The 25,668-nt window shown below is 40.3% G+C and overlaps 1 long non-coding RNA gene across 1 annotated transcript; it reads right to left on the reverse strand.

The window, feature by feature from the left end:
• Positions 1 to 874: 874 nt before the first annotated feature.
• On the reverse strand, positions 875 to 25,248 carry LOC104862874. The gene is made up of 4 exons (XR_780440.2): positions 25,133 to 25,248; positions 24,572 to 24,701; positions 18,758 to 18,940; positions 875 to 1,735 (listed from the first exon to the last, which is right to left on the reverse strand). It is a non-coding gene; the product is annotated as an uncharacterized LOC104862874 (long non-coding RNA).
• Between the last annotated feature and the right edge of the window lie 420 nt (positions 25,249 to 25,668).

Below are 25,668 nucleotides of genomic sequence, written 5' to 3' on the forward strand. Positions count from 1 at the left end.
ATGGCAGAAGGAAGGCAAGCACCCTGTCAAGAACATAGATCTCATTTTGAGGATATACTCCTAAGTGAAATAAATAAGTCACACATGTGCAAATACCGAATAGTTTCTCTGGTGTGAAAAACTAAAATAGTACTCAAAACGCTAACGGGACAATTAGCAATGTGAAATAGGAAGAAAAGGATCAAAGGTGCAGGAACGGTGAGGATAGGGAAAGGGGAATAAGGGAAAAGGAAAAAAAAATATGAGAAAATGTAAAAATGGAATTAAAGTGTTTGAAAGTGGGGAGGGGAGGAGGGGGTGAAGGAAGGGTGGGGACAAGGGGAAAAAATGAGAACCAAGACCTGGCATGTAAAGGTACAGGATCCCAGTAATGAATGTAACTGTACTGTCTACCTAGAATGTACCAATAAATTCAATTTAAAATTAAAAAAAAAAAAAGCAGAAGAACATAGGTCTGACTGTGCCAATGGCTAAGCAGAAGTCAGAGAGGTTGCTTCCCCATGAAGGGGTACAAGAGGCTTTAGTGAAGGGATTCAAATGAACCCTTGCAAAACAATGAAAATACCAAGAACTATATTCTAAGCACTAGACAGACTAAGCAAGATACAGAATTCTGAGCTAAGGACTGGTTGTAGTTGGAGAAAGCACTGGAATTCTGGCCTGGGAGGAGTTCAAAGCCTGAAGCCAGAAAAGTGGATAAGGACAGACAAACACCCAGAGATCTGCAATGACTTGGAACCCACGTACTTGACCTTATTTTGTAGGCCACAGGGGCTGTAAAACTTTTGTTTTTAGATCTTATGTTTCTTGTTTTGCTTGTTTTTTGCAGTATTAGGGATTAAACCCAGGGCCTTCACATTGAGCTGTATCTGTGGCCCTATTTTTTTATTTTTTTATTTGAGACAGTCTCACTAAGTTGTCTAGTCTAGGCTCGAACCTATGATCCTCCAGAGCTCAGCCTCCCACAATGCTGGGATTACAGGTATATGCCATTGCACCCAGGGGCACATGTGCTTATTTTTAAAACATTTGTATATTAGCATTTTTTCAAGTAATTCTTAAGTGGAACTGAATATATATATAACAAAAAGAAGCAGTGTCTTATCAATACAAACTACTTCTGTAATCAGCTTTCTTACACCAGCTTGTCCTTAAATTAACCAAGGAGACCAAGTTTGAAGGATTTGAACATTTGTTGAGTTTCTTTTCAGTACCGGATCAGCTGGCCTAAAGCACACAAGTCAATTAAGCAGCCCAGTGAAGGTGACATGAGGAGTTTGACAGAAAACCCAATTCAAACTGACCCAGGCTGGGTTTTTAGAAAAAGGGACAGGGGAGAGAAAGATTTATTACTCAGATTCAGAGGGAGTGAGGTGGGGGGATTCAGGAATCAGTAGATTGAGAGGCTCAAAAGGAGTCAGCAAAACTTTCCATCCTTTTCTCAGTTCAGTGTCCTCTAAGGTGTCTGCTTGCTCTCAGGATGAGCTTGTGCCAACGGCTGTCCCTGGGGGCTCTGTGCTTATCTCAGTGTTAAGAGCTGCAGTCTTCTTCACAACAGAGCCCAGCACGGTCTCAGAAATAAACCTCCTTCCGGCTCACTCCCCAGTCTCTGACCATGTCATTGTGGCTGCGACAGTGGCACACACTGAAGGTAGTAGGTCCTATAGCACCCAGAGTCTCCACGGACTACAGTGGCTCCAGAAAGGTGTCCCATTGGAGAATTCAAATGCTATTGCTGGAAGAAGAAAGACAGATGAAGCCAACGTGAAATTTTGACTAATACAAAATTTTACAACTTGGTATAGGAGGGACTATTGCAGGTATATATCAGTTTTATGTCCAATTCGCTTCTGTGTTTACTTTCACTTGCACAAGATCGAGAAAATACCAACTTGTACAAATAATAACTGCAAATAGCACACTTACATAAAAATATGCCTAGAACATTCAGAGTCTTCTTCAATAATACTTGTGATCAAGTTTGAAAGCAGGCCGCTAGTTTGAATGATGAGAAATTTTGTTTCAGTTTAATTATGTAAACCATGAACAGGCTCCTCTGTTCACCTAAATATTCACTGGGAAAATGATTTTTAAATATATTTGTAATAGAGGAAAAATTTGACAATGTCATTTTTTGGAACACTTAGACATCTCAGTAACTATCATTATAAAGCTTGAGTATAGTAAAATAAGGGTTTTGCTTTTTGAGTCACAAAGTTTCAAATTAATTGCTGACATGTAACCTGCAAGTATAGCATGGTGATATCACAACTCCTCATTGCCAAACAAAACTCAGTCAGCTTATTAAAAACATCAGTAAGCTGAAGCAACTCTATTATGTCATAGTACTATTCACTAGGCCTCTTTTTGAGGGAAAGTCGTGATTTCTTGTTTCATGTGAAATACTAATCATAATACCTTGCCTTAAGACAGGTGTGATAGATATTACCAGGAAAAGGTAAATCACTACCTTTGACATTTTAGAAAACTTGGAAGAGTGCGAAATTTGAACATCATGCTGTATTAAACTGGCTGTACAGAGGGCATCACTAACGACTGCTTAAATGGTGTTCATATCCCCTGGATAGCCGGTGCTTTTCTATGCAACTCTCCATATCTTGTTTAAAATCGTTTGCAACACAGGTACACAGGGCTTTGTGTTATGGTGTACATAAACTGTTCTTCATGTCCTTATTCTTCTTGGTGTGTGAATGGCACAACTTTCCTGGACTAAAAGGGTTCTTTGCAAGTCCTGGAACTCTCTTATTATGGGCTTTGCCCACAGAGCTTAGTAAGGTACCCTGACCTCATTCTAAGCAGTATCCTAGGGCTCATGTTTGACATGAGATGGGACTCTAAATGTTTGATGAAGAAGTATATTTTTTAAAGAAATGCATTTTATTTATAACAAAATTAAAGAGAAATTTTCAAGGCATTGTTTCAAATAAAATTCTTGAGAGTAAAAATTTGTATACTTCTTTCTTTATTTATTTATTTTTATTTTATTTTTTGGTACCAGAGATCGAACTCAGAACCTTACGCTTGCCAGGCAGAACCACTGAGCTAAATCCCCAGTCTACACCTCTTTGTTAATAGCAAATAAAACAAAAGTTCATTTCTTTCTTTTTTTTTTTTTTTTTTTTTTGGGGTACTGGGGATAGAATTCAGGACCTTGTGCTTGTGAGGCAGGCAAATCCCAGCCCCCAAAGTTCATTTCAAGCAGTGTTTTTCAATGGCTATTTTGGCCACAAGTCAGTCTCTGTTCCGTATTCATTCATTAAACAGTTAGTAAGTACCTACTACTCATTACATTGCTCCAGCTGCTAAGGGTATATTTTTTAAGAACATTAAACATAGTCCATGGCCTCCAGGAGTCCAGTCAGGGAGAATTATAAAAAAGCAGACCACCATGATGCCACATGAGACATGCCGTGAAGGAGATATGAATATTACATGGCGTCCATCAGGCTCTTTCAGGTTGCCATGAAAAGAGATGTGCTCTGGTGGCTTGGGTCAATGAGGTTTGTTATGAAGCTCCAGGAGGAAGTGGGGAGAGCAGAAAGCAGTCTTAGCAGCTGCCTGGCATGGCCTGGCTGAGCCAGGAATGACACTGGGGACATAGTAAAACCTCCAGCCACCTGTTCCTCTTGACATAGCTTCAGCAGAAAGCATCCGCTGCTCCTTATCCAGTACTCTGCCAGTGTGATAACTCAGCCACACTCTGCTCTGCTTTCTCTGTGCGGCTAAATCCACTCTGTGTTTGCGTTCTCTACTACATGAGTCTCTCACTTTGTCATGGCTCCCACCACCATGGGGATAAGGCTTTTAGACTTCTCCCAGGGTGTCTTTCCTGCCTTGGGCTTACGCCCCCCTGAGACTCAAATTTGAATGGTATGAAAGAAGCACATAAGATACAATGACCACACTGGGTACAGCTCCTGTGTTGGCCTGCCTCGTTGACCCATAAATACCCATGCCTGGATACAGCCACGTTGATTCTGACTTTAGTCTGCTTAGCTGGGGAAACAGAGTCCTGCTAAAAAGCAGATCAGCCTGTACCCAAATGTTACCTACAGATCGTCCACCCCAGGAAGGGTGTGGCTGAAGCTACCACTCAGACCACTGTTGACTTTTCTCTAGCTTCATATCTTACCATGTTGTTTTGTTATCTGGACTCTGACTGTGTCAACCCTTCTGCTTTGCTATAAATAACATTAGAGGTACAATAGATTTTTGAAAACATGTTTTGAAAGTTATTTAAAATATTGTAATAAAAAATGTAAAATAATTTTAATATCCAATGAAAGCAAAACACTTGAAAAAATTCTGATATATTTATAACAAAGAATATTATACAGCCTTCCAAAAGAACCATAATTTAGAGAATGATGTGACAAAGGAAAATGTTCACTAACATAATGTTAAATAAAAAATTGGCATGCACACATATACTATCATTAGTAAACTACACACACAGAATCTAAAGAGAACAAACTGAAAAGATAAGTTGACAGTGACTCTTGATAGTAGGATAATGTTAGGGTCTTATGTTCTTTTTTATAAATTCTTTGTATGGACTTCCTGGAAGATGGCAGAGTGATGAGCAGCGGAGAAAGAGCTTCTCCAAGATTTGGTGTACTTTCACTGGAATATTGCAGCAAGAGGAGGAGGAGGAGGAGGAGGTGGAGGAGGGAAGTGTGTCCCCAGGACTTGGGAAGGATCTGAGGCAAGAACTGAAGTCTTCAGGGAGAGTGAAGAGAGACTTTAATGATGAGAAGGGAGGTACCAAGCAGTGCTCTCTACCAGAGCCCGGACTCTCCACAATGGAATGGTGGGCCAAAACTGCAAATGCACTATGACTACTGACGACCCCAGAGGCCTCCACAGAGAAATGCACCAGTGGAGCAGAGCAGTGGATGAACTAGACCACAGTGGCTGGTGAGTTATCTGGATTCAGACCTCACCCAGGAAAGAGTGATTGGCTGGTAGCCATCTCAGAGAGGAGCCAACTGAGCTTGGAACTCAGAACAGCTGCAGGCAGATTCCATCTAGTGGCCTCTGGAGTTTCGGTGGGGGTGCTGAGTTCAAGTCAGCAAGAGGTCAGGAACAGAGTTCAAGCCAGCAGGAGAAACATAGACTGTTGTAGGCTCAAAGAATCCAGTTCTATCCTCATAGCCAGAAACTGGCCTGAACTTCAGAGGAACTAATGGGGCAGGTTGGCTGGCATTATCCACTACCCCATTGTGAAGCCACAGCTGTCTTGCTAAGATTAATCAGTTTGGCTCTGAATTTTGTTTGCCCACATTGCCTAACAGTGACAGCAGAGACATACCTTGACTTGGACATTTTTGGGTTTTTTATCTTTTTTCTTTCTGTTTTTCCTTCTTTCTAGTTCTTGTTGTTTAGTTTTTTTCTTGATTGTTTGAATAACATTTCTAGTTTTTTGTTGTTGTTCTGTTCTGTTGTTTTTATTTTTTTTTCCTTTTCTCTTTCCCACCTGTCTTGTTCATCAGTTTCCTAAAGATTGTGCTCCAGCCTGGCTTCAGACCTCATCCTCTTCTTCTATTTCTGTTTGTTAAACCCCCTAACCCCTTTTAAATCTTCTCCCCTAAGGGTAAAAAAGCCATATTACTGGTTATAATCTGTCATTTTCTAGGCTGTATTTGATGCTTTTGTTATTGTTGATTGTACTACTTTAGCCAAGGTGACATAACTATGCTAATCAGTTGTTCCTCCTGGTATACCAAGACTGAGATAGCCTAAGAGTCTTAGAAAGAAAGAAAAAAAAAACCACACAAAACTACAGGTCAGGGCCAAAGGACCAGCAGCTGAGCCAGATAGACAGAAATTTCTCATCCCCAATAAAGTGAAGAGGTAGGATCCTGCAACTGACTCAAAACCCAAAAGCTAGCTACACCTGGAAGGTGCTTCGGAGACGTAGTCATTTCCTAAGGGTTCTGAATACTGGCAATAAATCTATTCTCCATAAGTAATTTACAAGCAACAACTCAGGAATCAAACTTTAAAAAAAAAGAAAGAAAATGAGAAGACATTTAAATAAGATACAACCCCCACAGACTTTCAGCTCACCAAGGGCAAACTCCAGGGATAATGAAGTAGAACAATCCAAAAGCCACCCACCTGGACTCTCTGAAGTGGTAACAGCAGAAGTAACAAAGTAGATGAGGCTCTAGGAAAAAAAATCAAAGCAAAATAATTTTCCAGATAATTATAGAGATGGTGACCAGAATGAAAGATTAAAAAAAAAAGAGGAGCTTAGGAATGTGATAGAAACCATGAATGCTCAGCATAGGAAAGAAATGGAGTCCACGAAACAGATTCAAACAAATATCCAGGAGATTAAGAACTCCATTGAAAGTGCACATAGCAGAATGAGCCAATACAAGGACAGAATATCAGATATAGAAGACAGGGTCATGGTTAGTGATCAAGAAAAGAGAGATTTCTTAAAAATAGCAAGGGACCATGAGAAATCAATCTAGCAGCTGCTAGATGGTGCAAAGAAGAATAACACAAGATTGATTGGAGTCCAGGAAAAAGCAGGAAATAGTGCATATGATTAAAAAACGTGTTCTCAGAAGTGATGTCAGAAAACTTCCCAAAAATAATTGGACATACAGATAAGTAAGGCATATAGGACTCCAATTAGCCATGAAAAAAATCTTCCCCAAGGCATATAACAGTCAAGATTCCAGAAATTCAACATGAAAACAGAATATTAAAAGCTATTAGAGAAAAAGAAACAAATCACCTATATAGGAAAGCCCATGAGAATCACAGTAGACTTCTCAACACAAACTCAAAGCAAGGAGAGCTTGGAGCGAAGTATTTCAAGCCCTAAAAGAAAACAACATCCAACCCAGATTGATGTACCCTGCAAAACTATTCTTCAAAATTGATGGAGAAATAAGACATTTCCATGATAAAGAACACCTGAAGAAGTTCATGATCACTAAACCAGAACTCCAAAGTGTTTTGAAGGATATTCCAGAAAGAGACAATAAGAATTACGACTTTATGGACCCCAACAGAATGTATCCACCAGGCAAGGCAAGAAATTAAAGGGAAAAGGAAAAAAGGAAGCCAACAGCAGAAAAATAACATGACAGAGATAAAACAGTACATATCAGTTACAACCATCAATGTTAATGGTCTCAGTTCACCAATCAAAAGAAACAGACTAGCAGAATTGATGAAGCAAGATTCAGCAATATGCTGTATACAAGAAACACATTTAATTGAAAAACAAATTCACAGGTTGAAAGTCAAGGGATGGAAAACAAAATCCTATGAAACAGGAAACTGGAAAAAAGGAGGGACAGTGATTCTATTTGTAGACAAAGTGGATTTCAAGACAAGACTGATTAAGAAAGACATCCTGGTAAAGAGAACAATCCAAGAGAAAATAATAGTGCACCCTTTTATACAAAACAAATATTAAGAGACATGAAAAATCATATAAGCACTATATGAAAAATCACATAAGCAGTTGTAATGAGGGACCTAAATACTAGACAAAACAACAGCCAACATCATATTAAATGAACAAAAACTGAAAGCTTTCACTCTAAAATCAGGAACAAGACAAAGATGTCCACTGTCATCACTCTTGTTCAATATAGTTCTGGAAATATTAGCCAGAGAAATTAGACAAGAGAAAGAAATAAAAGGAATAGAATAGGAAAAGAAGAAGTTAAATTATCATTATTTGTGGATGACATGATACTCTACATAGAAGACCCCAAAAGCTCCACCAAAAGACTTCAGAATTGATAACTACATTCAGTGGCATAGCGGCATACATTAACACTCAAAAGTCAATAGCATTCCTGTACACAAATAACAGACTCATGGAGAGAGAAATTAGAGAAACAATCCCTTTCACAATAGCATCCAAAAAATGAAATACCTAGGAATCAACCTAATGAAGGAAGTAAAAGACCTCTACATTGAAAACTATAGTACTCTGAAAAAGGAGATTGAAGAGGATATCAGAAAATGGAAAGATATCCCTTGTTCTTGGATAGGAAGAACCAATATAGTGAAAATAACCATATTTCCAAAATTATTATACAGATTCAATGAAGTCCCAATTGAAATTCCAAAAAGCATACCTCATAGAACTTGAGAAAACAATCCAAAAATTCATTTGGTACCAGAAGAAACCTTGAATAACAATGGCAGTTTTGGGCAGCAAAAGTAAGGCAGGGAGTATTACAATCCCTGACATGAAATTATACTACAAAGCTACTGTGATTAAAAAAAAAACAAACAAAAAACAGCATGGTCTTGCAAAAGAACAGTCCTGAGGATCAGTGGAACAGACTACAGGATGCGGAAACAACTCCAGCCATACTCAACCACTTTATCTTTGACAAAAGAGACAAACACCTTCACTGGAAGAAAGCCTCTTTAATAAGTGGTGCTGGGAACTTGGCTTTCTACCTACCAAAGATTAAAACTAGACCTGTATCTTTCACTATGCACTAACTTAAAATCAAAATGGATCAAAGATATAAATATTAAAACAGAAATACTAAATCTGCTGGAAGAGAAAATAGGTAGAACACTTGAGGACATAGGAGGAGGCAAAGACTTCATGAACAAAACCCAGGCCACACAGGAAATACACAAAGAATCAACAACTGGGACCTCATCTTATTGAAAAGCTTTTGCACAGCAAGAGAAACCACCAACAGAGTGAAGAGACAACTCACAGAGTGGGAAAAAAATTTTACCAGCTATTCAGATAAAGGACTATTACCTAGAATATATAAAGAACTCAAAAAAATCAGACTCCCCAGATTTAAAGACCCATGGAAAAAATGGGCATCTAAAATAAAAAGACACTTCTCAGACAATTAGAAATGGCCAATAAATATATGGAAAAATGTTCAACATCACTGGTCATTCAAGAGATGCAAATTAAAACAGCACTGAGATTCTGTCTCACTCCACAAAGAATGGCTGCTATCATGAAATCAACCGATAACAAATGCTGGAGAAGCTGTGGGGCAAAAGGAGCCTTTCTGTAGTGCTGATGGAAGCGTAGACTGGCACAACCACTGGGGAAATCGATGTGAAGATTTCTCAAAAAACTACAGCTAGAGGTTCCATTTGACCCAGCTACACCTTTTCTTGGTATCTTCCCAAAAGAATTAAAAGTATCATATTATAGAATTATATGCACACCCATGTTTACAGCAGCACAGTTTATGATAGCTAAATTTTGGAAACAGCCCAAATGCTCATCAACTGATAAGTGGATGAAGATATAATTTTTTTATCAAGGGAGTACTACTCTGTCATAAAGAAAGATGGGCTTCATTTATAGATAAATAAAGGCATTTTTATTATTATTAGGACATTTATAGCTAACTGGATGGACCTTGAGATCATATTTAGTGAAATAAATTGGACACGCTTTTAAATACCACATTGTTTCTCTGGTGTAAGAAACTGTATGTGGAGCCAGGCATGGTGCAGCATGCCTAATCCCAGCACTCAGGAGGCTGAGGCAGGAGGATTGCTGTGAGTTCAAGACCAGCCTGGGCTACATAGTGAGTTCCAGATCAGTCTCAACTACATAGGGAGACTCTGTCAAAAAAAACAAAAAAAGAAATTGTACATGGAAATAAGGACCGAGATGTATAATGGATATTAGGAAATGGGAAGAAAGTGTTCAAATGGGAAGGGGAACAAGTGAGAAGGGAGGGAGAAAAGAAGGAAGGGACAAGAAAAAAAGTGAAAATAGAAGGAAAAAATGGAAACGATGCTTTTGTACATCGTGAAGGGAGAGGGCTTGAGGAGGGAATGGGGTATAATAAAATGTATTTAAAAGTTAAAGTTTTTAAAAAATTCTTCGTATGTACTTTTCTATTTCTTAACCTCTCTTGTCTTATTTCTTAACCTTTTAAAAGTGAAAAATAAAAATTCTCACTTGTAAGATGTATAAAACAGTATACAAAACTATCTTCTCTTAGTAGCCAAACCCATAAATCATTTTAATAAAACATACAAGATATCTTGGCTCCCACTTCCAGTAAAGATGGTTTGTTTTCTTATCCATAACCCATAATACACAAGAAAACAAAGATGGCAATGAAATCTAAAGCCTGACGGAGTAATGGAGGCGTGGTGTTTAAACATGCATCCTGCACTGTCTTTCTTTTTTTCTTTTCTTTTTTTTTTTAGATGTTTTAGTTTATTGGTGGTCTTCAGAATGGTAGTATCATTTCGTGGATTCAAAACAGAAGATGCCCTTTGGGCAGCTGTAGTGTAATGGGGAAAAAGTAATAGCAGAAAAAACAATAATGTGAAGCGGTGTGGAAATCAAGATGTGTTTAATTCTGCCTCTAAGAGTGGGAGAAATATTTAGGAATGTTACTGACATTTGAGCTGAGCCTGCAGTAATATTTATTGAATTCTCAAGATAGCCAAAACAAGAAAAAGATGCCTTTCTGCCATTCTGGAATTCTCACCTAATTGACCCAAAAAAAAGAAAAAAAGAAAAAAGGAAGAAAGACCAGAGAATATGGTAGATGGGAGATCAAACTATCACTTTTCTTAACAAAGCTGATATTCAAGAATGAGACTTTATATCGTGCAGGTGAGTGGGTTTCCAATGCCGAATGGGGAATGAGACAGAATTTTCTTTCCTGTCACATGGATTCCCAGGAAGCAAAACTTTCTGATGGAGGGCAAGGCCCTGTACATCCACCCAGAAGCATTAGGGCAGAATATGCCATTGGGAAGCAGGCTCACTGGCAGAAGGAAAGGAGAGGAAGAAGCTAGATCCAGAGGGTCAGGGCACTGGGTTGAACATGACCCCCAAAGCTACATCCACCTGGAATCTAGGAAAGTGACCTTGTCTGGAAAAAGAATCTTAGCAGATGTAGTTAAGTTTAAGATCAAGAGATGCAATCATTCTGAATTAGAGTGGACCCTAAATGAAATGGCACTGTTCTTAGAAGATAAAGGCAGAAGATAAACAGGAGAAAGTGGTGTGAAGATACAGGCAGAGATTGGAGAGATGCATTTACAAACCAAGGAATACAAAAGAGTTTGAGCAGCCCTCAAAACTGGGAGAGAGACATAGAATGAGTTTTCCCCACAGCCTCCAAAAGGAGTAATCTATTTTCCATTGTTACAGAAGCCCTAGAACACCAGTGTACTCAGTTTCCTCTAAACTCAGCAGTCTACAACTGGAAAGAGGAGGAGAGGATGATTATTCCCCAAGAAATAGTATGAAGGGGAAGATACATTTCACTTTAAGATAGTAAAAACAAAAGCTGGTAACAGCCACTGTTCCATGTCACTTTATAAGGAATAAGCCAAGTACCAAAGCATAGGAGGGAATTGTAGACCAAGGGGAAAGTTCCAGACCCACAAATAGCCTCATCTAGTCCTGTGCAACTTCCATCCATCCTGCTGACGTGTATTTGATATGGGGATGCCGTGATTACAACTTTGAGTCATCAGGTTGTCCATGCCCTCTGGTAACAAACATAGGGGAGTGTTTGTTCAATTATGCAAAAAAAATTTTAAATATATAATACTTTTGACAAGCATGAGTGTATTAGGGTTCTCCAGAGTAGCAGAACCAATAAGATGTATATAAATACATACACTGACTAGTGTGAGGACCTCATAGAAGTGGAATAACAACTTTTGTGATTAGCTTATTTCACTTCTCATACTATCTTCAAGGCTCGTTCAGGTTGTGGAATATGGCAGGATCTCTGGGGTTCTTTAGGCTGAACAATATTCCATTATGTGTACATCCCCACATGTTGTTTTTCTATTCATCGGCCAGTGGACACTGTAGTTACTTCTGCCTTTTGGCTGTTGTGCATAATGCTATTATAATTGAATATTCAAATCTATGCTTTCAATTCATTTAGGTATATACCCAGAGTGGAACTGCCAGGTTATATGATAATTCTGTCTTGAATTTTTTGGGGAACCACCATACTGTTTTTCACAACCGCTGTACTATTGTAATATGTTATAGCCACCATTTTTAAATTTGTTTCAAAAGATGGGATTAACGTTTGCCTGAGACAGCCAGTTATATACATCAGCACCTAGGCTAATAGCCACAAACCCAAGAGTGAGCAAAAACACTCATCAAACAAGCAAAATAAATCATGGACGCTGAAATTTGACTAGCCTCTGTCCCAGTCTTCTGGTTTCTAAGAGAACCTCAGTGTTATTAAGATACTGTACTTTTTTCCTCCACATAGATCATGCTCCTTGGGAAGAACTAATCTCATCTGTAGGAGTGATTGGTTTATACATGGGAGAATCCCTCTGCTTATGTCAGGAGTCAGGCCAGGCTATAGTTATGCTACAAATATGACTTGGGCCAATAAAGTTAGAGGGGGATTTAGTGTGGCTGTGTTGTGGTTTATAGTTAGACATCCCCTAAAGCCCCGTGCACACATAGGCAGGGATTTGGGGAAGTGAATGGATTGTGGAGCGCTATACTCTACAGCTCTACCCAGTGCGGTCACTGTATCTTATGTGCTTCTTTCATGCCATTCCAATTTGAATCTCGGGGGCGCTTAAGGCCAACGCAGGGCAGACACCCTGGGAGAAGTCTAAAAGCCTTATCCCCATGGTGGTGGGAGCCATGACAAAGTTAGAGACTCATGGAGTAGAGGACGCGAGTGCAGAGTGGATTAGCCCACTAAGTTTATGGTTAAATGTGCTGTTAGAAGGTGGGGTCTTGTCAGGAGAAATGAGTCAGTGGGGGCCTAGCCTGGAAGGGCTGTGACACAAGCAGCTCTCCTTTACCCAGGCTCTTACACCGCACTGCGTATACCTGGAGCCAGCTAACCATGCAAGGACTGAAAATAAACCTTTCCCCCTTTAAATTATGAGTGTCGGGCATTGAGTTTCAGTGACAAGAAAATGTCTAAGACAACGCTGTTAGAAAAATTCTTCCTTGTTCTTAAGAGCACCACAGAAAGAGATCCTTTTTCTTTTTCTTTTTTTTTTTTTCTTTTCTTTTTTTGGTACCAGGGATTGAATTTGGGTCCTTGCGCTTGCAAGGCAGGCCACTGAACCCCTGAGCCAAATCCCCGGCCCCTTTTTCATTTTCTTTAGATATTGTTATTTCTGTGTTAGAATTGCTATCATCAGTCTGTTACCTCAGAATAAAGCCAAAATCAGTGACGGAGCAGTGGAGAAATGAAACGAAACCAGATCCTTGATTTTGACGTCACTGAAAGGTGGGTGAATTGGCTGAGTCTGGAACCCACCCTGCAGATTTTGATCTACTTGATGACAAAACACATTGACAAAAATATTCGGCCTTACGTAAAAAACAATCTGCCTATAAATATGTGTAAAGTGAAAACACACCAAAAAAAAGGCTAAAGGAGAATAAAATAGAGATGGCCCAAAATCCCACTGTATTAGTTAGATTTCTCGGCTGCAAACAGCACAAACCAATTCTGATTCACTTAGGTAGAAAAAGAACTTGTTGCGAGGCTTATGGAGCAGTTAACCGAAATGAAGGCAGAAGGACCAAAGACTTTTCCCATAGGAACCAGAGCCAAAACGTGCCCCGAAAAGCCCGTGTGTTAAGAAGCGGAGCTTTTGGAAGGTGCTCAGGTCATGGGCTTGCTGACCTTCTCAATGGATAACCCACTGGTGAGGCCATAACTGAGTGAGCTATTAGGAGGAACCAGGCAAAGTACACTACCAGGCATATGACCTGAATACAGAATACAGAATACTGTACAGAAGACTGTATTCTTGGGCCTGACTCCTTTCTTTTCTCTTCAGTCCTTCTTTGCTCTTCTGCTTCCCGGTTGCCATGAGGTGAGCAGCTTTCCTCCACCATCCCCTTCTTCCGTGGTGTCTCTGCAATGAAGCCAGCCAACCGCAGACTGAAGCCATGAGCTAAAATAAACCTTTCCGCATTTAAGTAGTGTATGCCAAGCATTTTGTCCCAGCAACAGAAAGATGACTAATACAAAGGTACTACCATTGGAGCTCCTGTAGCTCTTTCCACCACTGACACTGTTTTTGCTGTCACTAGCACTAGCACTACCACCACTCTGCTGCCGCCACCTCCACCACCTCCACATTGCGAGGATCTGCTTGTTCTTTTCTAAGCATCAGACCACGGTGGCAAACCAACAACCTAGGGCACAATAACTTAAGGAGCACTCATCCCCAGGAAGGTACAAGTGTGAATCAGCAATTGAAGAACTCTGAGAATGGATGACTCTTTCAACTTTTCACCCTCCATGCTTTGCTGGCCTCACTTAGGGCAGGTCCTGTGCCATCTACCTAAGTTTTGAAGGCCTGGGTAACAGCAGTAGTGTTGAAGCCTAGTTCATACGACCACACCCAAGTTGCTATGCAGCAAGCAATGAAGGGTCTTCCCCTTCTGCCTCTGCAGGCAATCAGGGTGAGGAACTCTGCTAAAAACTTCACACAGGGGAATCCCTGCATCAGTAACCACCTCGTACATAATCGCAGCTAGAAGTCTGGGGGCTGCTCCTCCAGGTTTTCCTCCATTATAATATTGGGAGGAGGTGAGGGGAGGTGTACAAATGGTTTTATGCTTCTTAGAATCATTTTTCGGGTTTTTATAAGATACTCAAAACTCTTAAGTGAAATTTATCCCAAGTACCTCCCCCAGCCAACATCGTGAGTTGATGTGTGACCTTAATCAACCCTGCAAAAGCCAACTCAGAAAATGACCTATTTTTTAAGTCAGCAGTACTTTCAATTTATATTTGTATCACCATCATTTGAACAGTGACCAATCACCATTGCTGTCCATTCCTTTCTAAAGTCATTGTGATTTGCTTTTTAAAGTCCTGTCATAGATATTTAAATTATTGTAGGTAAAAGGATTGATGACTAACCCCAGTCTACCCCCCATACTCGTATGTGTGCTGGAGACAGAATCCTATCAGAAGATCTACAACTCGAGAGTGTGGAACCTACTAATTGTGCTGGCTGATTTCACTGTAACAGTGATAGAAAGATGAAAAGCTTTTGAACTGCAAGCAGTTTAATACAGGCAGACATAGTCAAATAAATCCTATGTGGCAGGAAGCTGCAGAACAATGCAACATCCAAATTTGCCTTCCCGGGAAACAACTTCTTTTTTATTATTTAAACTCTGTTTACTTTGACTTTACCTAGTTGGGTCTTTCCCAAAGCATGGTCAGAAGTCACTTTTTAAATTTTGCACTTTCTTTGCTGGCAAAATAGTTTCTCCAGCCCTAGCTGCAGGTTGACTCAGAGTTTTCCTTCGTCTTCATGAAGTTGACACAGTGAGAGCCTTTTCACAAGATGCTGTGTTTATGGAGAAAAGTTAAAGAAGAGGTGCTTTTCCATTGCCACATGTATTACTGCAGATCAGTTTTTAAACACAAGGCTAATAGATTTGGTGAGGTTTAATTAAGAGCAAATGTACTCTATAAGCAAAAGCTTTAAAGCTTCCTAGCTGCTGCCTGGGTTTTCATCTCTTTGCTCTTTTTTGACTAAGAAGTGAAACTCAGCCCTCAGAATAATTTCTAAGATTTAAGGAAATATACTTTCTATCACATCACTCAAACAACAAATGTAAGTAGCCAAATAACAAACATCATGAGCTTTTTAGAAAGTATTTGTTTTAACTTATAGTTCTTCAAATTATTTGACCCACATCATCGTTTACCAAATGAATTAGTGTTACATTTGAAAAGATGTTTGCCATCTATTATTACTGGGTTTTCTGTTTATTGTTATGATTGTTATTATCATTATTATAGAAATCACTGCAAATGGTAGGAACATCATTTGGTAGGAACAAACACTACTATCTTGGGCAAAGAGACTTGGCGTTTTACTTAACATTCCTAATCTGCTCTATTTCTTTTTCATAAATATTCATGTAATTTTACTTGTGCATATTAGTAATACGCAATAATGAGTTTCAATTTGGTGTATTGGTACAATGTATATAACATATCTTAACAATACTCATCCCCTTTAACCCATTCTGTCCCCGTCCTTTTTCCTTTTAGGCTTTTCCCTGTCTCTAAATGTTTATCGTCTGGCTTCCTGTCATGTCTCTTTTTTAAAATTTAAAAATTTGTGGGCTGGGGATTTAGCCCAGTAGCTCTGCTGCCTGCCTCACAGGCATAAGGTCCTGAGTTCAAGCCCCAATACCAAAAGGAAAAAAATTTTAAATGTGTTACTAATACATGCTTGCAGTACACGATAACTGCATTCATCATGGGGAGTTGGTACGTGTACACAGCATATCTTAATTCTTTTCATTTCCCTTTTCTCTCCCTTCCCTCCCCACTCCATCTCTTAGCCCCCTTACCATTTGGAAAGGATCTATTCTTGAGGGAAATACACGCATATCTCACCACCCCCACTGCCACCTTCCTATTTCAAAAGCAGGTAGTATGTAGTTTATGGTCAAAGCTTTAAATTCATTTATGCTCAGGCACAGCACATGGTTTCATAGGGAATACTGCAACGTCCCTTGGGTAGATTTTCCTCACTTGTAAAGTACGACACAAGACAGAAACATTCTATTTTTCTCTTCTGGACTTTGTCATATTAGTCAAGTCTGAAATCCTCATGGATATCCCGTTAAACCTCTGTGTTGGAAATGACAGAATGGAAAGCTGAATAAAAGAAAACCTAGAGCCCTGAGAGAGCAGCTAAGATAACCCTGGAATAATTTTTCTTCCAAATTTCTTATGGTGTAAGTTCATGCATCTTTATTGCTTAAACAACTTAGAATTAGATTTTCTGGGCCGGGGATTTAGCTCAGTGGTTCCACCGCCTGCCTTGCAAGCACAAGGACCTGAGTTCAATCCTTGGTACCAAAAAAAAAAAAAAGAATTGGATTTTCTGTTACTTAAGCCAAAAGAGCCCTAACTGATTGTGACATATTGCAAAAATGGCCTCCATTCTTCACTCCTCCCTGTATCTACAGCATATGCAATGCAATTTTGCCTCTTTTCATCCCCTTAACAAGAGGCAATTTAGCCATCCCTTGAATTTGGGCCGGACTTGTCACTTGCATTGTGCAACATAAAGTGGCAAAAACTATGTTGAAAAGTCCAAACTAAGGACATCAAGAGATGTTGCATAACACCCTGCTCCTTTGTAGAATTCTGAAACCATCGTACAAAGAAGACTGAACTAGATAAATGAGGAGACAGACTTTATGGAGAGTGACTCAGTTTACCCTGTCACCTCTTCTGAGCTATCCAAATGGTTCAGCCCCAACCAACCTACCTGCTGATCATGGATATATAGTGAATTGGTCAGGGAGGCCAACCCAGACTAGAACAGCCCGGGGATTACCACTCAAATTCCACACTGCGGACATGAAAGTTGAATAAGCAGTTGTTTTTTTAGCCATTTTGTGGAATTACTTTTAATATGGCAAAAGTTAAAATACAGGTTATTGCTAAGAGCACCAGTTTTTCTTAAATGTATGTATCCTTATGCAATATACAGCTCATTGGAGAGAGATATATGTATATGGTTCCAAAATTGTTATTAAATATATAATATACGTGAGACTCTCATACCATAAATGTAGAATAATTAAAGGTAGTACTGGCATGCTACCATCTTATCCTGTATTTAACCTATTGTAAAGTTGTCCTTACCAGAGAGAGAAGGGAACAGAAGGAAAGAATGGCCGGTATAAAAGTGCACGCAATCCAAAACCATTTATATTTAGCATGAGAGACTATCTTTGTATGCATTCATAAGTCCAATATTTCCTTCTTCCCTTGGGCTAACACTGTAGGTAGATTGCATTCTTCACACCCTCTGCAATCAAGTGAAGAAGTAGGCAACTTAGAAACCTTCTAGTGCTGGGGACAACCAACCTGCAATGAAATGAATCCTAAACTTTTTAGCACAAACTAGGCTTAAAAAATACCTCGTTCAATTTCTCCACTCATTGTCTCCATAACATTCAATTCTTTTCAACAGTCAGGCTTGGGCTGCCTTCTATGTGTGAGTCATTGTGCAGCAGGGGGTCCAAGAACAACAGTGAACATCCCTGCCTTCAAAATGATTACCCTCTAGGAGAGGAGATAAAGTACTACTTAAAGAGACTTAAAAGAAGACAGCTCTCCTAATACTGGAAGCAGGGGCCTTCCGGGATGGATATGAACTTAATCCTTGGCAGTAGAGGGAGAGGAGGAAGTCCCAGGTGGAGGAAATATCCTGAGCATAGAAGCAGAGATGGGAAATTGTAGACCACCATGTAACCGTATTCTATACTAATAACAATCTCTAGTTCTAGCCCAAATTTAGAAGGCATCTTTGATTTCCTTCCTTCTGTCCAGCCCATATCCAAGCTGTCACAAAGTCTAGCCATCTCCAACCACCAAGATATGTTAGATAGCAATTCCTTCTCACCACCTGTTATCACCCACTGAGTTGATCTGCCTTTTCCGTAGTATCCTAACTTGGCTTGCTACATCCACTGTTAATCTCTTCCAATCTTCTCCCTTCACAGCAGCCTAAGTGAGCTTTGTAACATGTAAATTCATCCTGTTTCTCTTCCATGGGAGGGGAACTGCCAATGGCTTTCTGTTGGATTGTGAATAAAGTCCAAACTTCAAGGTTATAGATTCTGACCTCTGTATTGTCTGGTCTTACCTCTCACTGCGCCTTCCCTTGCCCACCGTGGATTAACCACACTGACCTCCCAATCATCTTCATCTTTCCAAGCTCTTACCCTCTGAAGGGCTCCATTTCTCTTTCTGGAATGCAGATCCACGGCTTGCCTTCTCATGTCATTCAAATGCCTTCTCCAGTGTCATCTCCCAAGACTGCCTTCCCTGACCATCTGAAGGAGCCTTCCTTCATCATTCTCTGTCTCCTTATCCTGCTTCTTTTTCTTCTTCGTACTTATCAGTACCTGAAATTATATAGTACATTCATTTGTTCACTTAGTTCTTATCTGCATTAGTATTAGTTTCTTATTGCTATTATGATAAATTACCACAAAATGTAGTGGCCAAACAGGAATTTATTATCTTACAGATCTGGCGATCAGAAGTCTGAAATGAATTTAATTGAATGAAAGTTGATATTTCCATCCTGCTATGTTCCTTCTAAAGGCTCTAGGGGACAGTTCATTCCATTGTCTTTTTCATCTTGTAGCAAGAAATTCTGCATGCCTTGGTTTGCATTCTCTTTCTATCTTCCAAGTCAGTGAGAGCAGCTCAGATTCTTCTCCCATAGCATCACAGAATCACCCTAATACTCTTCTGGTTCCTTTTCTACCCTTTAGGATGTAATTACATGGGCCCACCTTGACAAACCAAGCTAATATTTCTATTTCAAAATCAGCTGATTTAAAACTTTGTTTCCATCTACAATCTTAATCTCTCCCTGTCACATAACCTCAAATATTCGCAGGTTTCAGGAATGAGAATGTGAACAACTTTGGGTAGGCATTGTTTTGTCTACCACCCCACACATACTGGCATATAAGTTTCATGAGAGCCAGAACTCAGTGTCCTTCACCTTGACACATAGCAGTATGTATTGTTTGATCTATGTTTATAAAACGAATTCTGGAATAAAACAGTGGGCTAAGAGCTTTACATGTATTACCCCATTCACTGTTGTACAACTGCTCTGCGAGTTTTTTTTTTTTAAACCCATATGGTGCTATTGTGCCCATTCTACAGTAAAGGAAATGGAGGCACAGAGAACTTAAGTAATTTGCATAAGGTCACATAACTAGTGAGTGCCGGAGCCACGGCACAAAGTGAAGTTGACTAACTGAGGCTATGCTCTTCTTTACCACTGTGCTATGGCCCCTCACAAGAGAGTCACGGAAAAGGAAAGGTGGAGCCCTAGGAGAATGCTCCTCACATAGATGTCAGCCTAACATGTAAGCACATGGAAAATAAGCAGGTGGAATTAAGGTTGCAAATCCTTGACACATGGCTCTTTAGTCACCATCTAGATACCATTGGTGAAGATAAATTCTTACCCAAATCACCAACTTCACGCAGTTATTTCCATCTGTCAGCTAGGTCTGGTCTCAGTCCAGCTAACCACAGCCACCCACAGGTCACTGATGGTGCTTCCAATTAGATGCAAACTTTCTTGTTTCCTGAGTAGACTTCCTGCATAGACTGTCTCTGTTTCCCTGCATAGGTAAATGGTGTGGAGCCTTGTAGAAATTTGGGTCCATCATCACCTTTCCTCTGAGGCAAGATCAGAGCCAGCCTTCACACCAACTTTGGTGGCCTTCTCCTGCATATCACTCATCCTGGTCTCACTCAAAGATCCACACTCCTTCCTGCACAGACAACGCTCCTAGTTCCAAAACTCAACACCCAGAATGGCCCAGAGGAGACAGAGCAAGGAAGGCACTTCATAACATTTCCCTCCATGCCTCCCAAATTTCCAGCTCCCCAGCCAGGAGAGTGGGTGGGTAAGGCATTGTTCTAAGAGGACCCTATTGTGTTTTGATGAATACCAGGGCCCCTCCCTCAGGAGGCTGGGAAGGAGAATGGAGAGTGGGTGGCCAACTGACAGTACTTTTCTTTTGCTGGCAAATAATCCAGAAAATGGATAATTCCCACAAACATAACCTAGTTAGCAATCCATGTATAATTCAACAATATGCTTGCTAGTCAAATAACAACTTAAATTGATGTAGGAGTTCTAAAGGAAATTTTATTTAGTTGTTTTAATTAGGTAATTCCTTGGAGAGACATTTTTCAAAGAATGTAGAGGTGAGTAACACTCAGATCAAAGTATGATCTCCAGGTCTAAGTCAAGACAACTGTCCAAAGTACATTCTCTCTCCTTTAATAATCCAACTGCAGGACAACCCCCCCACACACACCCATCTTAACCACAAGTACATGCACACACAGACATTCATACACTTCCTCCTAGTATTGCCCAATTGCCCAGGAACTCCCCGCCTCCTCCTTCTTCAATCTGTCCTGCTCTCCGCATCCAAGCATCATTCCGCCTGCATAATAACAGCACTGGAGTCCTTAAATGGGACCTGAATACACTGTGTCAGTCTCTATGTATAAGTTGATCCCAGCTCTACTACTTACTATCTATGTAACATCAGGCACCTTATCTTCTCTGAGCCTCTGTTTCTATGTACTGGTATAACTGGTATAATATCTATCTCATACTTAATACTGAGCATCAACTATATACCTGGCACTGTTCCAGGAGTTTTATTGTTGTGTAGGTATAGTAATAAGAAGCTGAAATTCCTGCTTTTAGGAATTTCACCTTCTACTGAGGATGAAATTGTTCTCAAACAAAAAATTAAAGTAATTTTAGATAAGTACTATTAAAAGTAAAACACAGTAATGTATTAGGAATAAAGGGGGAAGATGTAGTACATATCTTCAAAGATGGCCACCAAAGACCTTCACATGGTATTCATGCCTTTGGGTGTCCTCTCTACAATGAATGTCTTAGTTACTTCACTCATTGTGGAGACAAAACACTCAACACCAAAAGTGAAAAGGGAAAGGTTTGCTTGGCACAGAATTTGTAGAGGCTTCAGTCCATAATTGGCTGGCTCTAAGGCAGGGTAGCACCTGGCAGAGGGGCAACAGTTCATACCAGACCAAAGATAGTAAAGTAACAAAGGACTTTAACAGCATCTTGCTGCCCCTTTTATCTTAACTAAACTACTGGGATTAGGGTGTGTGATTACTCAGTCAGTCTACTGATTTGTTTGACACCACCCTAATCTCAGCATCACACACTCTAGATTCAGCCACCTCTGAAAAACCCTAACCCCACGATGCTTTGGGGGACATCTAGGCACAAACCATAACATTCCTCCCCTGGACCCCCAAAGAGTCATGAACATCCCTTTATGCAAAAGGCATTTAGTCCATCTCTAAGAGTTGCCAAAGTCCTAACAGATTCAGCATTGCTGAAAATTGCAAGTCCAAAATCACCTCTGAGATTTAAGTAAAACTCTTAAGCTACAAACTCCTGTATGCATGAAAAGAAAGCTAAACATATCCAACATTCAATGGCACAAAACAGACATTTCCATTCCAAAAGTTACAAACAGGGGGATCTAAACAAATGAGACAAAAGCAAGTCCAAATTCCATCAGGGTAAACATTAAAGGCCACAGTTCTACTTTCAGCATCCCAGGAAATCTGTGGCAAATTATAAACTCCAAAGGGCTTGGGTGGCTCCACCCCTGTGACACAGCTGGTGGTTGTAGCTCCCTTGGTTTCTCTCTGGGGCTGGCTCTGCTCCCTCTTTGCAGTTTTCCTTGGACAATCCTTGTTTCTGGCCTCTCCAAACTTCTGGGGTCTCCACTGCACCTTTAGCCTCACACTCATAGCTTCACAACTGCCCTCTCAGGAGTGCCCTGCCTGGCCTTCCAGGCCTTCTTCTGAAATCTGGGTGGAACCCTTCCTGACTCCACAACTCTTGCATTCTTCATGTGCCTAAAACCAGCACCACGTGAATAATGCCAAGGTCTGCTGCCAGCTGGAGCAGTAGCCAGGCTTCCTTCTCTCTTGGCTGTAGGGGTTCAGTGCCTATGAACCAAATCCTGAGGAACCATTTCCCTAAGTCACCATCTTTGTGGAACTTGGTGCTCTGGGGCTTCCTTCTCAAAGCAAAGTTTTTCACTCTTGAAATTTTGAGGCTGCAAAAAGTAGAGTCCTCCTGCTTCTCGTGATACCCTCAGGCCATGTTTTCTATTCTGTTCCTTCTCAGTAATCAAGATCTCCTCTGTTCTATATTTTCAGACAGCAAGTTTACTGGAGTTTCCTTTATGACCAAACTTAATATGTTTCAAATCATTCTACTGGACTCTTTGTTCTTGATTCTCAGCATAAATCTGGCTAAAAGCCCCCAAAAGTAGCCATGCCACTGCCTCAACATTAGACAGCCTTGAAATTTCTTCTGCCAGATTAACTAATCCACTGCCCTTAGTCTCAGTCTCAGGCAAAGTATCTGAACAGGAGAAAAATGCAGACAAACTTTCTGCCAAGGTATTACACACATCGTCTGCAGTCCAACAGCCAATGTAGTTCTTTCCAGAAGAAACCTCCTGAGCCTGGTCTTTACTGGCAGGATTTCTATCAGCCTTCAGGTCTTCTGAGCTCTGACCAGAATCTCCCATCAAGTACAGCCTAAGGTGTTCCAGCTCTGCTTTTTCAGCCAGCATCTCTAAGCCTTTCCAAACTCTTCCCACAAGCTATTTCCAAAGGCTCCTAGTTACAAGACAGGTATAGTCACAACAATGACACCACTTCTCTGGTACCAAATTTCCATCTTAGTTACTTTTCCTGCGGGGGAGACAAAATGCCCAACACTCAAACTTAAAAAGAGAAAGGGGATTTTTTTAGCTCACAGTTTGTAGAAGGTCAGACTATGATTAGCCAGCTCCAAGGCAGGTGGCACATGGCAGAGGGGCAACAGTTCATGGCAGACTAAAGGTAGCAAAGCAACAAGGGACCTTACAGCATCTTTCTGCCCTTTTATCTTATCCAGGCAACTGGGATTAGGGTGATACCAGACCAATCAGTGGATTGATGTAGTAATCACACCCCCTTATCCCCAGTCTCACACATTCGAGATTCAGCCACCTCTGAAAAAGCCCTATGATGGCGTGAGGTTTTGGGTGAACATCTAGATGCAAACCATAACACCAAGATAACTACAGCACAATGTAGAAATGCTGGGGTATTAGTTCACAAGGTAAGTCCTAAAAGACCCTGGGGCTTCTGTGTTACTGTCATTTGGATCACTCACTCTGGAAGAAGCCAGCTGCTATGTTGCGAGGAAATTCAAGTACTCTTGTGGATATTCCTATAATGAGGTGGCGATGAATGAGGCTTCCAGCTAAGAGTCATTGCTAACCTACCATGTTGAAAATGATCCTCAAACCCCAGTCAAAGTTGTCTGTGGCCTCAGCAAATTTAAAAAAAGATTTCAAGCCAGAGCCACTCAGCCAAACTGCTCCAGAATTCCTGATCCACAGAAACTGTAAGACTATGCATTGGTATTATTATTTTAAGATACTGAGATTTGATGTAGTTTGTTGCACAGCAATAGAGAACTAATACAGGGAACTTTGAAGAGGATTTTTAAAAAGGCTTCAGTGAATTTCATTAATATTGGGTTATTGTGAATTTTAAATAAATAAGTTGTATCTATATGAAGGGATTAGCAAGAGGTCAGGCTTTTAGTATCTACTCTGTAAACCTTAGCTGTGGTTGTATTTGTGGTGAAATTAGCCTTCATCCAACAGCCCTTTATTACAGACAAGACTCCTGTGGCCTAGAAATTTTCAGACATTTGCCCATAGGTTACAAAACAAGTGTCAGCCTAGCTAAGTCTAAGGCCAGATCCCCACTTCTACCCTAAGCCAGATCTCGCTTCCCTCCCTGCACCAAAAGCCACTCAAGTGAGGATATGAAAGTCTACACACATATTCAACTCCTCTGGGCCTGCTCAGGGCAAAGGACAGAGAGAATATGGAAATGGTGCATTCAGGAACAGCTGTTCTATGGCTCACCCATGAAGGTCCCTTTGGAAAGCAATGGCTGTGGCTAGATGAGTAGTTCCAGATTTTCGTGGCATTCTCTCTTCTTTGCTAATTGCTGTTAGGAACCCAGAAATTGTTTTTATATTTTGATGTGAATCACCTGAGAGGACATGGGAGGAGGAAAGAGAGAAAAGCAGATTATCTATCTGTGCCTTGCCTTAAAAGATCTTAAAACAGGCTGGCTCCCATTGCCTACTGGTCTCATTCTTCTGTGGAGCCAAGGGTGTGACCCACTTTCCTCTCTTGGTGGCTAACATTCATTCTCTCGCTGGGCATTCTGTCCTCCCTTTTACCTCCATGAGCAGCCATAAGTAACCCCCATAATTTCCTCCTTTCCTGTATCCTTCAAAGATAAGCTCACAGGCCCTGCTCACTATGAGGAATTCACTGCTACTCACCACAGAGAAATGGACAACTGGCAATAAAAACACATTAAAACCCTAGATTGTGAGTAATTTGTTCCATGAATGTTTTGCAAAATGAACAGACATTTCTAATAAATTTTAACTTAATAAATGAGCAATGTCTTACAATATGAGTAGTACATTACACCAAACGTCATGTGATCACCATTGAGCCAATGGTTCTTCTTCTCTGGCTGCAGGACTGTGAGTCTCCAACACCAAGAGGTTATGGAGGAGATCCAGTCTCTGGAAGAGGAAGAGAAAAAGACAGAGGAATCCCTCACTTCAAATAAGATTAGGGAGAGGTGGAAGATTTAGGAAACAGTGCAAAATTGTGTAGGAAAGCACCACCCAAATAAGGTTATAGCAGTACAAGTGATGAATCTGTTCAACAACAATGCAATGTCACATTTCCCTGAAATCCTCAAAAGGAGGCAAAAGCATGTGTCATTGGATAAGTTCCTTGTTAAAGTTGTATGAAAGAAAAAGATTCCACTGAGCCAATGGATAACAGTGATTCTATTAGCAGCATTGAAAGTCATCCTATACAATAACCCTGCTCTCTCACCTCCCTCACACCTGCCATGAAGGTTTTCAAAGGTAAGTGCAGTTTAATTTGTTTATTTCTCTTTATATTCTATATTTCTTTATTATTTTATATTA

Source organism: Fukomys damarensis, unplaced genomic scaffold (assembly GCF_012274545.1).
Source record: "Fukomys damarensis isolate Sample0158 unplaced genomic scaffold, DMR_v1.0_HiC HiC_scaffold_35, whole genome shotgun sequence".
NCBI classification, from domain to species: domain Eukaryota; kingdom Metazoa; phylum Chordata; class Mammalia; order Rodentia; family Bathyergidae; genus Fukomys; species Fukomys damarensis.